The sequence below is a fragment of the Salmo salar genome, chromosome ssa15 (assembly GCF_905237065.1).
Source record: "Salmo salar chromosome ssa15, Ssal_v3.1, whole genome shotgun sequence".
NCBI lineage: Eukaryota > Metazoa > Chordata > Actinopteri > Salmoniformes > Salmonidae > Salmo > Salmo salar.
The window spans coordinates 21,562,300-21,578,947 of NC_059456.1; positions in this window are offsets into that span (position 1 = coordinate 21,562,300).

The window sequence follows — 16,648 nt, forward strand, 5'->3', positions numbered from 1 at the left end:
TCCTTTAAGGTAGTCTCTCTCTGTCTCTCTCTCTCACTCTCTCTCCTTCTCTCTCACTCTCCCCCTCCCTCTCTCTCCCCTCCCTCTCCCCCCCTCACTTCCTTTAAGTTAGTCTCTCTCTGTTTCTCTCTCTCAATCTCTCTCTCTCTCTCTCTAGAAAGAGAGGGAGCTGGAAGTAGAGGAACTCTTTGAGGGAGACCAGACTAGAGAGAGAGAGATAGAGAGAGACTACCTAAAAGGAAGCGACCGAGCGTCAGATATTGAAATGCAGGGAAAGAGAGGGAGCTGGAAGTAGAGGAACTCTTTGAGATTCAATATCTGACGCTCGGTCGTTGCTCTTTCGGCTTCATACTGTGACGACCAAGGTGCCTAGTAATCACTACAGTTATGGCTGTCGGTGACCTAACTTGGATTTTCCTGATCAGTTCTGAGGTTTAGTGGAAATGGCCATACTGGATTGGTACTTCAGTCTCCCCTGTGTTCTCGGCGGCGTCTCGTGGCCAAAACTGTGGCGGTTGTCGAAAACAAAGACTGTTCTGCCGAGTTGTTCTTGGGAGTTATTAGAGGAAGGAAAGAGAGAAAATCTCCACACAATTCTCTCACTTGAGTATCTTACCTAGATATTTTCTGATGATATCATTTTGCTCTTTTGTAACTTTAGGAACTATGTGTGTGTTTTCTATACCTGTTATATAACGCGTCTCTCTCTGTAGACTTTACAGATGCTCCCCACCTCTTGGTCGAAACCCTTCTAATTTAGTGTACCCTGCGCACACGACCCATGTGGAAATCCTGATCTCTAACTGCTGATCTGCAGTTCATCTCAGCCTATGTTGCCCTTCAGTCCCTGACAGAGACATGGATTACCCCAGAGAACCAGCGGCGGCTCGCTCATAAGTGAGTTAGGGGCGACTCCCCACTTGCGATTCGTCCCAAAAAAGTATATATTATATATATTCTTACATTATTCATGGTTTGTTTTAAATGCTAATAAAAGTGAGGTAAATGTGTACATTTTTAAGTTTTCAAAAATATATTGTTCAAAACAAGCTGTTCAATTCTTTACCACTCTGCCCCTTAGTGACTGCCAGCTCCGTAGTCACGTAGGTCATGTGAACATTGCTTACATTTTTTTGCCAGGTATTTGCTATGAGGGGGAACTGCCCCAATTAAAATCACAGGATTCCATAGAATAAATGATTACAGCACAAAGCAAATGGACTGTCCTGGGGATCAAATGAATTAGCCAGCTACAGTAATATTTATTGTATTTATTTTTACTTTTTGGGGGGCTAAATTAACCAGTTAGCTATCTACCTTTTATGGATATTGACAATCAGGACCTTTGTCTACTTCCCCAGACTCAGATTAACTTGTGGATACCATTTTTATGTGTCTGTGTGCATTTTGAAGAAAGTTGCTAACTAGCACTAGCACAATTGCTAACTAGCTCTAGCGCAATGATTGTAAGTCTATGGGTATCTGTTAGCATGCCGTAACAATCTTCGCAATCTCTTCTCCCACCCACTACTCTCTCCTCTTCAATCGTATCATCTCTCCATTCTGATGAATATTTTGTCCCTCCTGTCTCTTGATTCTGCCTCTTGGACCCTACTCTCCTCCCTTTCTGCATCCTATGATTCGCAATGTCCCCTTTCCTCCCGGGCCGACTCAGCCCTCCCTCACCTCCTGATCCATGGCTGAGTGACTCATTGCAAGCTTACAGAATGGGGTTGCAGGCAGCTGAACGAAAATGGAGGACAACTAAACTTCTGGAGGACCTATCATCCTTTCACTCCCTCCTCTCCACCTTCTCTTCCTCTATTTCCACTGCTAAAGCCACTTTCTATTACTCTAAATTTCAAGTTTCTGCCTAAACCTAGGAAACTTTTTTCCACCTTCTCTTCCCTCCTTAATCCTTCACCCCCTCCCTCCTCCCTCTCTGCGGACGACTTTGTCAACCACTTTGAAAATAATTTTAATGACATCCGCTGATTATTTACTCAGCCTATTGAGTCCACTGGTCTCACTCACACAGAACTACCCTATGCCTTGACCTCTTTCTTCCCTCTCTATTCAGATGACATCATGCAACTAGTAAGGTGTGAAATGAAGGAGCACATCTCTGCAGACCTTCTCCCATTCCTCACTTCCCTCATCAACTCATCCCTGACCACTGGCTTTATCCCCTTAGAAAATGGCTCCAGTCGTTCCCCTCCTCAAGAAACTAACACTCGACTCATCAGATGTCAAAACTACAGACCAGTATCCCTTATTTTCTTTCCAAAACACTTGAGCGTGCTGACTCTGATCAACTCTCATCCCTCTCAGAACAATCTTCTTGACCCTATCCAGTAAGGCTTTAAGATGGGTCACTCAACCAAGATCACTCTCCTCTGTGTCACGGAGGCTCTCCGTACTGCCAGTGCAAACTCCCACGCCTCTGTTTTCATCCTCATAGATCTTTCTGCCTCCTTTGACACCGTGAACCATCAGATCCTCCTCTCCACCCTCTCAGGGCCGGGCATCTCAGGCTCTGCACAATCTTAGATTGCATCCTTCCTTCCTGGCAGGCCGCTCAGACCAGGTGATGTGGAGAGGATCTGTGTGTGCACCACGTACTCTCACTACTGGTGTCCCCCAGGGCTCGGTTCTAGACCCTCTTCTCTCTATACACCAAGTCGCTCCGTCATATCCTTACATAGTCTCTTCTATCATTGCTATGCCGGATGACACTCAACTACTCTTCTCCTTTCCCCCTTCTGACACCCAGGTGGCGACATGCATCTCTGCGTGCCTGGCAGATATCTCAGGTTGGATGTCGGCCCACCACCTCAAGCTCAATCTTGAAAAGACAGAGCTGCTCTTCCTCCGTGGGAAGGCCTGCCCGTTCCAAGACCTCTCCATCATTATTTACAACTCCACTGTGTCCCCCTCCTAGAGTTCAAAGAACCTGGGCATGACCCTGGACAACACCCTGTGGTTCTCTGCAAACACCAAAGCAGTGACTCAGTCCTACAGGTTCATGCTCTACAACATCTGTAGAGTATGACCCTACCACACACAGGAAGCAGCGCAGGTCCAAATCCAGGTACTTATTGCCGATCTGGACTACTGTAACTCACTGTTGGCTGGGCTCCCTGCTTGTACTATCAAACAACTTATACAGAATGCTGCAGCCCGCCTGGTGTTCAACCTTCCCAAGTTCTCCCATGTCACCCCGCTCTTCTCTGTCCAGGCATCCTAATGGTGGAAATAATCCCACAGCCCCCCCACCCCCCCCACCTTTGGTGAGCTCTGACTTTGCTGACAGATACTTTATTGAAGAAAAATATACTTACTATGACTGTGATATGTGGTTGTCCCACCTAGCTATCTTAAGATGAATGCACAAACTGTAAGTCTCTCTGGATAAGACCCTACGCTAAATTACTAAAATGTAAACATTTTAATGTTCTTGCTAGCTAGGTAGATGGCTAGTCTTTATACCAGCCATACAATCTGGGATTTGGAAACCCATAAAGGTACAATCTGGGATGTTGGAATGTGTTCAATGGCCAGTTCCAATCTGTGTATTTAATGTTTTTAATTTTAGCATTTTGCTTGCTTTGATACTTTTTTTATCCACTCTAACCATCAGAATACTCAGGTCTGGTCTAAACTCCAGTTTTTGCAGGAAAAATGACCAAAAATGGCCCAAAACTACTTGGAAGGAAAACATAGCAGACCTGTTTTGGGGATCTCTAAAAATAATTGAGACCCTTCAAGGTCAAGCACAGTAATTTGAGCAGAACGCCAAAGCAAGCCTGGCTTGTGTTAACCTTCTGTTTTACCCATTTCACACTTTTGAGCTGAGCTAAGCTGTACTTGGCCTGGTTATAAGTGTTTCCAAAATAGTTGCTGGAACCGTTCTGTAAAGGGCAATGTTAAGAGAGAATATCTGATTTAAAACAAAGACAGAAGGGCCATACACTACATGACCAAAAGTATGTGGACACCTGCACATCAAACATGCTATAACAGTCTCCACTCTTCTGGTATGGCTTTCCACTAGATATTGGAACATTGCTGCGCGGACTTGCTTCCATTCAGCCACAAGAGCATTAGTGAGGTCGACACTGATGTTGGGCGATTAGGCCTGGCTCGCAGTCAGCGTTCCAATTCATCTTAAAGCTGTTCAATGGGGTTGAGGTCAGGGCTCTGTAAAGCTCAGTCAAGTTCTTCCAAACCGATCTCGACAAACCATTTTGGCATTGCGTATGGTGATCTTAGGCTTGTGTGAGGCTGCTCGGCCATTTTTAGATGGCTCTGCAGTTTTTAGATGGCTCTGCAGTTTGAGATGAATTGTTTCAATATGTTCTTATTAAAATATTTCTAATTTGATGTTACCAGAATGTGTTGTGATAAAACGTACAATACAGCATCTAATACAGGGGCCCTCTGATAGGGGTATAGAGAGCCTCGCTGGTGGTGTGGAGGCAGTGGAGAACACGGAGGACCTTCTCCGTGTTGCGGTACCCAGTTGAGCCAGCTGGTCGTGTTGTAGGTGGAGTAAATGACCCTGTTCCTAGTCCTTCTGGAAGATGGTTTTATCCTTTATGCTGCTTGCAAGGTAACATTCTGTAATAGGCCGGGAGTCAGGAAGCAGGTGCAGAAGGTCAGTTTAATAATGACTCAATGCAGATTAACAAAAACATGAAGCGTACAGAACGTGAGAGAAATCATTACTCCCTAATGACTGCTGTTTACTGAGGGCTAAATAAAGGGGGAGTAATCAAGGAGATAATGATGACCAGGTGTGTGCGTAATGATGGGGAGTGGGGGATGCGTAATGACTGTTGCCAGGGTCAGTGGTTAGTTGACCAGTGCTGGAGAGAGGGAGAGAGAGCGGGAGTAAGCGTGACAGTAACACACCAGGTCTATATATTAAATGAAATAATTGTATTTAAACAAATGGCAGACGGACAGCTTTAAATTATCTTTGTCATCATTGGACAGATTGTATAGGCCTGCATTTGGAGCATACGGTTCTATAGAGCCCCATTTATCCAAACACTGGTTTACTTTTGCATTCTCTGTGAAGATCAGAAATGTAGTGTTTTGATGTTTGTGTTTCAGGTGCAGGCGTTCCATGAACTTGGTTATAAACCCATCCTGCTAATGGGTCCAGGAAGGGTAATGAGCAGTGGGGTAACATTGTCTCAACCTTGGGTCCAGTTGAAGTGGGTCCACACAAATTCACTTTAAAATCGATGGTCTCTCTTAGTGCCTTCTTAAAGTAAGTCAGATTCTGTATATTGAAATTAAAGAAATCAGAGATTGACACCCTGCATGTAAAAAAGTAAATTTATTGGAAGACTAGAGGTTGATAATTTACTGGTATGTGAATAACCAACCAGCCCTTAAGTAATTTAGCCTACATTTTATTATGTAACCCTTTAACCCGTTAGCTGGCTAACGTTAGCTAGGCTAGGGGGTGGGGTTAGGGTTAAGTGAAGTTGTCCGTGATGAGATTTGAAATCAAGACGTTCGCGTTATATGCCCACCCATTCACCCAGACCAACCACCCTTCTTTTTTTCCTTTTTTTTTTAAGTAACCATCTGTCTTATGTAACCATACCAAACGTAACACATCGTAGTAATTTGAGTGTCCCGGTTTCCTATGTTAAGTGTTGTCTATGAGACCAGGCTATGTAGTGGTATGTCACCTCTCCATGACTCTCTGGGCTCTAGTGACACAACCCAGGCTCCTGGTAGGTTTAAAATGGTCTAAAATGAATTAATTACATCAAGTGTCTTAAAGATCGAATTAGCATTTGGGAAAACAGTGCCACTACTCGCCCAGTGACATTGTTTCTGTTTTGTTGTTGAAACAGAGGAGAGGAGCGTCCGGCAGCGCGGTACAATGGGGCAGGACCGATTTTGAGAAATTCTACGTTAGGCTACATGCTGCCCTTTAATTTTGCACATTTTATTGTCAAAGATGATTTATGCTATTAGGTTCTCGCATACATTTGACCATGCTATGATACCAAGTGGTGTAAAGTACTACTTAAGAAGTTTTTGGGGGTATCTGTACTTTACTATTTATATTTTTGACAACTTTTACTTCACTACATTCCTAAAGAAAATACTGTATTTTTTACTTCATACATTTTCCCTGACACCTAAAAGTACTTCACATGAAAATGGTACAATTCATGCAAGAGAACATCCCTGGTCATCCCTACTGCCTTTGATCTTGCAGACTCACTTAACATAAATGCTTTGTTTGTAAATTAATGTCTGAGTGTTGGAGTGTGCTCCTGACTATCCGTAAATAAATAAAAAACTAGAAAATCGTGCCATCTGGTTTGCGTAATGTAATATAAGGAATTTGAATTAATTAATACTTTTACATTGTATATTAAGCAATTCACTTTTTTTATACTTAAGTATATTTAAAACCAAATACTTTTAGATTTTTACTCAAGTAGTATTTTACTGGGTGACTTCCACTTTTACTTGAGTCATTTTCTATTAAGGTATCTTTACTTTTACTCAAGCAAAACATTTGAGTACTTTTTCCATACCGAGTACGGTGTGGTCTTTGACCTAATGTGGGCATGCATGCAATACAAAAACACTTCAGTCTTTCATGGCTAATGTCAGTTAGCACAGAACTATAATCTTGTCTAATTTTGTCACATGATCGATAAAGTTCTGGGGAGAGACATGTTTGAAAATATACTAATGCAACTTGAAAAGTGTCCACTACCGTAAATGTAAACTCTCATCCAAAGTGCCCTGAAACTCTCAAATTTCACCTGTGTTCGTCATTGGTTAGTGCTATTCGGAATCCTTGGGGCATCCCTAACCTTAAACCCTAACCTTAACCCTTAACCTTAATCATAACCCTTACCTAACCTTAATCATTTAACATTTTTAATTCAATAGGGTAGGGCCGTCCCAAGGATCACAGATAGCAAGGACCGTTTATCATCTGTGTTGGCACACGCAATGCACTGAATGAGTGTCAACAATCGAAGTGTGTGATGCTTTCAAAAACTGATATTTAGTTTCTTTGCAGCGTCCATTCCATCCCTTCGTTTAAGCCACCGCAAGTTCTCGAAGGAAAAAAAAAAAGTTGACTGACAAAAGAGACGTTTATAGAATGCTTGCCAACTGGCTATGGAAAAAGTTTGCTATATCAAGCGTGGCAAGGTTTGTGCAGTTTTCTGTCAGAGGTAGGCAGAGTAATGGCCAGAGAACGCTATGGTGTTGGTGGGATGGGTGAATGTCTGAAACTGAGGATAGGTGAATGTCTACAGCAAATACATGGTTCTCTCATTCCTATATCCCACTGTGATTATGCGTTCCAATGTGGAGAAGATGGGTCACCCAGTGCTATTATTATAATAAGTATTAAAGACAAAACCAGGTTGAGTTGTCCAACATTACAGACGGGCAGAAAAATACAGAACTGATCAAGATGGGTTCTACTGGACCACCGTCCCAGCCATAGTCTTCCAGGAGCTGATCAAGATGGATACTATGGAGGGAACCTGAGATGATGCAGGATAGTAATGACTTGCAGTACTCGAGTCGGGAGGAGATGAATGCACGGACAGTTTGATGAAAAAGCTTAGATATTTATGTCAGGTGGTCCAACACCATCCTCAGAGAATTGCTTTCATTTTTGGTGTAATTCTCATTTCTGGATAAGGCTTAAAATATTGGATAAAGTATTGCTATGTCACAAGATGGCACAAAACACAGGGCCCTAATTATAAACAACCCGGTTCCTGGAAAAATAGCCTCCTTTAGGTTTTCACAAATCTCTGCCCTGCTCAGCCGCAAAGTGGTAGGCCACACAAGCTCACAGAATGGGACAGCCGAATTCTGAAGTGCGGAATAATCGTCTGTCCTCGGTTGCAACACGCACTACCAAGTTCCAAACTCACTCTGGAAGCAACGTCAGAACAAGAACTGTTCGACAGGAACTTCATGAAATGGGTTTCCATGGCCCAGCAGCTGCACACAAGCCTAAGATCACCATGTGCAATGCCAAGCGTCGGCTGGATTGGTGTAAAGCTTGACGCTATTGGACTCTGGAGCAGTGGAAACGCGTTCTCAGGAGTGATAAATCACACTTCATCTGGCAGTCCGACGGACATATCTGGGTTTGGCGGATGTCAGGAGAACGCTACCTACCCAAATGCATAGTGTCAACTGTGAGGTTTGGTGGAGGAGTAACAGCTTGGGGCCGTTTTTCATGGTTCGGGCTAGGCCTCTTAGTTCCAATGAAGGGAAGTCTTGATGCTACAGCATACAATGACATTCTAGATGATTCTGTGCTTCCAACTTTGTGGCAAAGGTTGGGGAAGGCAGTTTCCTGTTGCAACATAATGTCCCCATGCACAAAGCGAGGTCCATACAGAAATGGTTTGTTGAGATCGGTGTGGAAGAACTTGACTGGCTTGCACAGAGCCCTGACCTCAACCCAATTCGAACACCTTTGGGATGAATTGGAACACTGACTGCGAGCCAGGCTTAAATACCCAACGTCAGTGCCCAACCTCACTAATGCTTTTGTGGCTGAATGGAAGCAAGTCCCCGCAGCAATGTTCCAACATCTAGTGGAAAGCCTTCCCAAAAGAGAGGAGGCTGTTATACCAGCAAAGGGGGGGCCAACTCCATATTAACGCCCATTATTTTTGAATGAGATGTTCGACGAGCAGGTTTCCACTTATTATATTGGTAGAGTAGCTAGATAGCTAATTTCAATATAGTCAATTCAAGGTTCGATTGGCAGCTCGACACCGAATGTGCTTGCGCGCCAAAACATTGTCGCCTCTACCGTTCTGTTTAAAGCATTACAGGCACCTACCGCATCACATGTGTGAAGCTGAAAGAAACGATTACTGTTCGCAAGTAACAGATGCCAGGGGTTGAGAACTCTCCCTCCATATTTCCTTACCTTCCCTCTCCTACTCCATCATCAAATACCTCTTTAAAGATAAGTGGTGAGATTGCGTTCCTTAATGCATTCGCACACACACACACACACACACACACACACACACACACACACACACTATCTCACGCTAACACACCCAGATTCACTAAGATGGGTGCTGAGATAGCCATTTAGGAGTACCTCTATCTCTTTTAAGAGGCTCACCTGAAGGACCTTGTCTGAACAGCACTCTACATATTAATGAATTATCTCTCTCTTCCTTTTCTCTCTCTCTCTCTTTTATAACTCTCTCTCTCTTTCTTTTATAACTCCCTCTCTCTCTCTCTTTTATCTCTCTCTCTCTCCATTTTGTTACCTTACAGCCTTATTCTAAAATGTATTACATTGATTTTTTCCCCTCATTAATTTACACATAATCACAAAGTGAAAACAGGTTTTTAGAAATTTGTGCTAATTTATTAAAAATAAAAAACTGAAATATTAAATTTATCTAAGTATTCAGACCCTTTACTCTGTACTTTGTTGAAGCACCTTTGGCAGTGAATACAGCCTCAAGTCTTCTTGGGTATGACGCTGCAAACGTGGCACACCTGTATTTGGAGAGTTTCTCCCATTCTTCTCTGCAGATCTTCTCAAGCTCTGTCAGGTTGGAGTGTTGCTGCACCACTATTTTCAGGTCTCTCCAGAGATGTTCGATTGGGTTCAAGTCCAGGTTTTGGCTGAGCCACTCAATGACATTCAGAGACTTGTCCTGAAGCCACTCCTGCATTGTCTTGGCTGTGTGCTTAGGGTCGTTGTCCTGTTGGAAGGTGAACCTTCGCCCAAGTCTGAGGTCCTGAGAGTTCTGGAGCAGGTTTTCATCAAGGATCTCTCTGTATTTTTCTCTGTTCATATTTCCCTCAATCCTGACTAGTATCCCAGTCCCTGCTGCTGAAAAACATCCCCACAGCATGATGCTGCCACCACCATGCTTCACCGTAGGGATGGTGCCAGGTTTCCTCCAGATGTGACGCTTGGCATTCAGGTCAAATAATTCAACCTTGGTTTCATCAGACCAGAGAATGTTGTTTCTCATGGTCTGAGAGTCTTTAGGTGCATTTTGGCAAACTCCATGCAGGCTGTCATATGCCTTTTACTGAGGAGTGGCTTCTGTCTGGCCACTCAAACATAAAGGCCTGATTAGTGGAGTGCAGCAGAGATGATTGTACTTCTGGATTGTTCTGCCATCTCAACAAAGGAACTCTGGAGCTCTGTCAGAGTGACCATCGGGTTCTTGGTCACCTCCCTGACCAAGGCCCTTCTCCCCCTATTGCTCAGTTTGGCCGGGCAGACAGCTTTAGGAAAAGTCTTGGTGGTTCCAAACTTCTTCCATTTAAGAATGATGGAGGCCACTTTGTTTTTGGGGACCTTCACTGCTGCATAAAGTTTGTGATACCCTTCCCCAGATCTGTCCCTCGATACAATCCTGTCTCGGAGCTCTCCGGACAATTCCTTCGGCCTCATGGCTTGGTTCTTCCCAAAGTGACGTGAGACATCAGGCTCTGTAAGAGCTCTTTTTGTACATGTCACCCATCTACTGGTGTGTGCCCCCCCCCCCCACACACACACACACACACTCACACCCAGAGCCATGTATTTAGAAAGTTGGGGCATTGAGGTTTCTGCATTATGATGCGTTAACATGACACAAGTACATTCTATAACAGCCATGTTAAAACCCATTAACATGACACTACAACATTCTATAGCAGCCATGTTAGAACCCCATTAAGACTGCAACATTATATAGCAGCCATGTTAGAACCCCATTAACATGACACTACAACATTCTATAGCAGCCATGTTAGAACCCCATTAACACTACAACATTCTATAACAGCCATGTTAGAACCCCATTAACACTACAACATTCTATAGCAGCCATTAACATGACACTACAACATTCTATAACACCCATGTTACAACCCCATTAACATTACACTACAACATTCTATAGGAGCCATGTTAGCACCCCATTGACATGACACTACAACATTCTATAGCAGACATGTTAGAACCCCATTAACATTACACAACAACATTCTATAACAGCCATGTTGGAACCCCATTAACATGACACTACAACATTCTATAACAGCCATGTTAGAACCCCATTAACACTACAACATTCTATAGCAGCCATGTTAGAACCCCATTAACATGACACTACAACATTCTATAGCAGCCATGTTAGAACCCCATTAACATGACACTACAACATTCTATAGCAGCCATGTTAGAACCCCATTAACATGACACTACAACATTCTATAACAGCCATGTTAGAACCCCATTAACACTACAACATTCTATAACAGCCATGTTAGAACCCTATTAACATGACACTACAACATTCTATAGCAGCCATGTTAGAACCCCATTAACATGACACTACAACATTCTATAGCAGCCATGTTAGAACCCCATTAACATGACACTACAACATTCTATAGTAGCCATGTTAGAACCCCATTAACATGACACTACAACATTCTATAACAGCCATGTTACCTCACCATTAACATGACACTACAACATTCTATAACAGCCATGTTAGAACTCATTAACACTACAACATTCTATAGCAGCCATGTTAGAACCCCATTAACATGACACTACAACATTCTATAGCAGCCATGTTAGAACTCATTAACATGACACTACAACATTCTATAGCAGCCATGTTAGAACCCCATTAACATGACACTACAACATTCTATAACAGCCATGTTAGAACCCCATTAACACTACAACATTCTATAACAGCCATGTTACCTCACCATTAACATGACACTACAACATTCTATAACAGCCATGTTAGAACTCATTAAGACTACAACATTCTATAGCAGCCATGTTAGAACCCCATTAACATGACACTACAACATTCTATAGCAGCCATGTTAGAACTCATTAACATGACACTACAACATTCTATAGCAGCCATGTTAGAACCCCATTAACATGACACTACAACATTCTATAACAGCCATGTTAGAACCCCATTAACACTACAACATTCTATAACAGCCATGTTACCTCACCATTAACATGACACTACAACATTCTATAACAGCCATGTTAGAACTCATTAACACTACAACATTCTATAGCAGCCATGTTAGAACCCCATTAACATGACACTACAACATTCTATAGCAGCCATGTTAGAACCCCATTAACGTGACACTACAACATTCTATAGCAGCCATGTTAGAACCCCATTAACATGACACTACAACATTATATAACAGCCATGTTAGAACCCGATTAACACTACAACATTCTATAACAGCCATGTTAGAACCCTATTAACATGACACTACAACATTCTATAGCAGCCATGTTAGAACCCCATTAACATGACACTACAACATTCTATAGCAGCCATGTTAGAACCCCATTAACATGACACTACAACATTCTATAGTAGCCATGTTAGAACCCCATTAACATGACACTACAACATTCTATAACAGCCATGTTACCTCACCATTAACATGACACTACAACATTCTATAACAGCCATGTTAGAACTCATTAACACTACAACATTCTATAGCAGCCATGTTAGAACCCCATTAACATGACACTACAACATTCTATAGCAGCCATGTTAGAACTCATTAACATGACACTACAACATTCTATAGCAGCCATGTTAGAACCCCATTAACATGACACTACAACATTCTATAACTGCCATGTTAGAACCCCATTAACACTACAACATTCTATAACAGCCATGTTACCTCACCATTAACATGACACTACAACATTCTATAACAGCCATGTTAGAACTCATTAACACTACAACATTCTATAGCAGCCATGTTAGAACCCCATTAACATGACACTACAACATTCTATAGCAGCCATGTTAGAACTCATTAACACTACAACATTCTATAACAGCCATGTTAGAACTCATTAACACTACAACATTCCATAGCAGCCATGTTAGAACATCATTAACACTACAACATTCTATAGCAGCCATGTTAGAACCCCATTAACATGACACTACAACATTCTATAACAGCCATGTTAGAACTCATTAACACTACAACATTCCATAGCAGCCATGTTAGAACATCATTAACACTACAACATTCCATAGCAGCCATGTTAGAACATCATTAACACTACAACATTCTATAGCAGCCATGTTAGAACCCCATTAACATGACACTACAACATTCTATAGCAGCCATGTTAGAACCCCATTAACATAACACTACAACATTCTATAACAGCCATGTTAGAACCCCATTAACACTACAACATTCTATAACAGCCATGTTACCTCACCATTAACATGACACTACAACATCCTATAGCAGCCATGTTAGAACCCCATTAACATGACACTAAAACATTCTATAGAAACCATGTTACCTCACCATTAACACTACATGGGGAATATTACAACAATGACATGGCTGGAATTAGAACAATATAAAACATTCTAAAAGTTGGCCTAACACTTAGATCACACCGACAGCGTCATTGCATTTTGGTACACCAGAATTACATTCATTTCCAATGAAACCCTGCATTTGCTTGCAGCATTGCGTTGCAGAGGCAGTTGCAGTGCGTTCTATGAGGAGCATACGTTGGATTCATAGAATGTTGGATTTATAGAACGTTGGATTTATAGAACGTATGCATCAAATTGTATGCGTAGACGGCTTGACAGAAATGGTAGCAGAAGGTGAATGTTGAACTTTTGTTGCATACATATCCAGATGATGCTGCGTACCATTTTGTGCCAACGGTGCTGTCAGTGTGATAGAAGCGTCAGGCTGGAGTTACACAAACACACTTTTACGCAACTATGGTTACCAGCAACTGAGATGGGGAACACTTTCTTTGGATGCTCTACAGACTATCAGTAGCATTTCAACTACCTATTTACCAACTCTAATCCTATCTCTAACTCTAACCTTAAACCTTACCCTAAGCCTTATTCTAAACCAGGGGTGGAAGTAAGCCAGAAAAGTCTGGTATGGAGTACCTGCAAAATAAATAGGTGGAGTACACCATACCTGTAAAACATAAGCCTATCACAATAATTAAAATGAGGATTGCAAGAAAACTGTAGGCTATTAGACCAATTATCATTATCACATGTACGTGATCACATGAAAAATTTGAGAATAAACTTGTTAACTTGTGGGATATGCTACAAAGAACAGTGTGGTTGAATGATTGAAGCAAACATGAGTGGTCGAGCAGTGTGGACAGCAGTGTATGCATCAACTGCATCAATTCAGATTACAAGACTTGTGTAAGCCTAATGCATGACAATCACCGAATGTCATTCGTAACACTTTCTGGTGTTTTGTAAGTGATGTCTTTTTGCACATATTAAATGGTTCTACATGGATGTTTGAAATATTTTGGAGTGGAGTTGTCTAATAGTTGAAATAGTAGACCTCACATGTTTATTACAATATCATGTAGAATGAATTGCTCCTCACAGAAAAATTATAGACCAAATGTTAATTTGGTCTCGGGAACCGGATTGTAGAATTATGATTTCTTTCTTTCAGCATCTTGAGAGAATGAATGTATGGTTAGGTACCTAATTATAGTTAGGCCCATTCAAAATAAAAGGAAATTAAATCTATTTTCACCCCTGTTCTAAACCTAACTTTAAACCTAACTCTAAACCTAACCCTCAATCTAACCCTAAACCTAACTCTAAACCTAAATCTCAACCTAACTCTAAACCTAACCCTAAACCTAACCGTAAACCTAACCACACTTCTTCGAAAACATTTATACCAATTTACTGAACTTACAGGCAACAAATGATCTAATCATTATGGTAGGAGACTGTAACTGTCACGCTCGTCGTTAGAAATGGTGGACCAAAACGCAGCAGGTATGTGTATACTCATCTTCTTTATTAACGGGAAAAGAAGGCAAAAAAACCCAAACAAACACGTATACAAAAATAAACAAACGATGAACGACAAAATGACAGTCTTGAAGGCAACACAGCAATCCAAGAACAATCTCCCACAAAATACAAGACAAACACACCCAACTAATATAGGACTTCCAATCAAAGGCAACACCAAACAGCTGCCTTCAATTGGAAGTCCACCCCAATTAACTCAACATAGAAACACACTCACTAGACTACACATAGAAATACATAAACATAGATCATAACCCAAAACCTGGAAATAATAAATCAAACGCCCTCCTAACTAACACACCACCCCGAACCACATAAAACAAATACCCTCTGCCACGTCCTGACCAAACTACAATAACAATTAACCCTTATACTGGCCAGGACGTGACAATAACACAGTGTTAAGTACATCAATGGACCGTAAAGGTAATCACTCTACAAGCTATCATCACCGTGCCCTTAAGGAAATCACAAATATTATGGACACATTATAAATAGTGGATATTTGGAGACTAAAAAACCTGACCTAGTGAAATATACACTGCTCAAAAAAATAAAGGGAACACTTAAACAACACAATGTAACTCCAAGTCAATCACACTTCTGTGAAATCAAACTGTCCACTTAGGAAGCAACACTGATTGACAATACATTTCACATGCTGTTGTGCAAATGGAATAGACAACAGGTGGAAATTATAGGCAATTAGCAAGACACCCCCAATAAAGGAGTGGTTCTGCAGGTGGGGACCACAGACCACTTCTCAGTTCCTATGCTTCCTGGCTGATGTTTTGGTCACTTTTGAATGCTGGCGGTGCTTTCACTCTAGTGGTAGCATGAGACGGAGTCTACAACCCACACAAGTGGCTCAGGTAGTGCAGCTCATCCAGGATGGCACATCAATACGAGCTGTGGCAAGAAGGTTTGCTGTGTCTGTCAGAGTAGTGTCCAGAGCATGGAGGCGCTACCAGGAGACAGGCCAATACATCAGGAGATGTGGAGGAGGCCGTAGGAGGGCAACAACCCAGCAGCAGGACCGCTACCTCCGCCTTTGTGCAAGGAGGAGCAGGAGGAGCAATGCCAGAGCCCTGCAAAATGACCTCCAGCAGGCCACAAATGTGCATGTGTCTGCTCAAACGGTCAGAAACAGACTCCATGAGGGTGGTATGAGGGCCCGACGTCCACAGGTGGGGGTTGTGCTTACAGCCCAACACCATGCAGGACGTTTGCCATTTGCCAGAGAACACCAAGATTGGCAAATTCGCCACTGGCGCCCTGTGCTCTTCACAGATGAAAGCAGGTGCACACTGAGCTCATGTGACAGACATGACAGAGTCTGGAGACGCCGTGGAGAACGTTCTGCTGCCTGCAACATCCTCCAGCATGACCGGTTTGGCGGTGGGTCAGTCATGGTGTGCCGTCCTTGGCCAGCTCTCCTGCTATCGCTCTCAGAATGACCTTCTTGATCCAAATCAGTCAGGTTTCAAGGCTGGTCATTCAACTGAGACTGCTCTTCTCTGTGTCACGGAGGCTCTCTGCACTGCTAAAGCTAACTCTCTCTCCTCTGCTCTCATCCTTCTAGACCTATCTGCTGCCTTTGATACTGTGAACCATCAGATCCTCCTCTCCACCCTCTCCGAGTTGGGTATCTCCGGCGCGGCTCACTCTTGGATTGCGTCCTACCTGACAGGTCGCTCCTACCAGGTGGCATGGCGAGAATC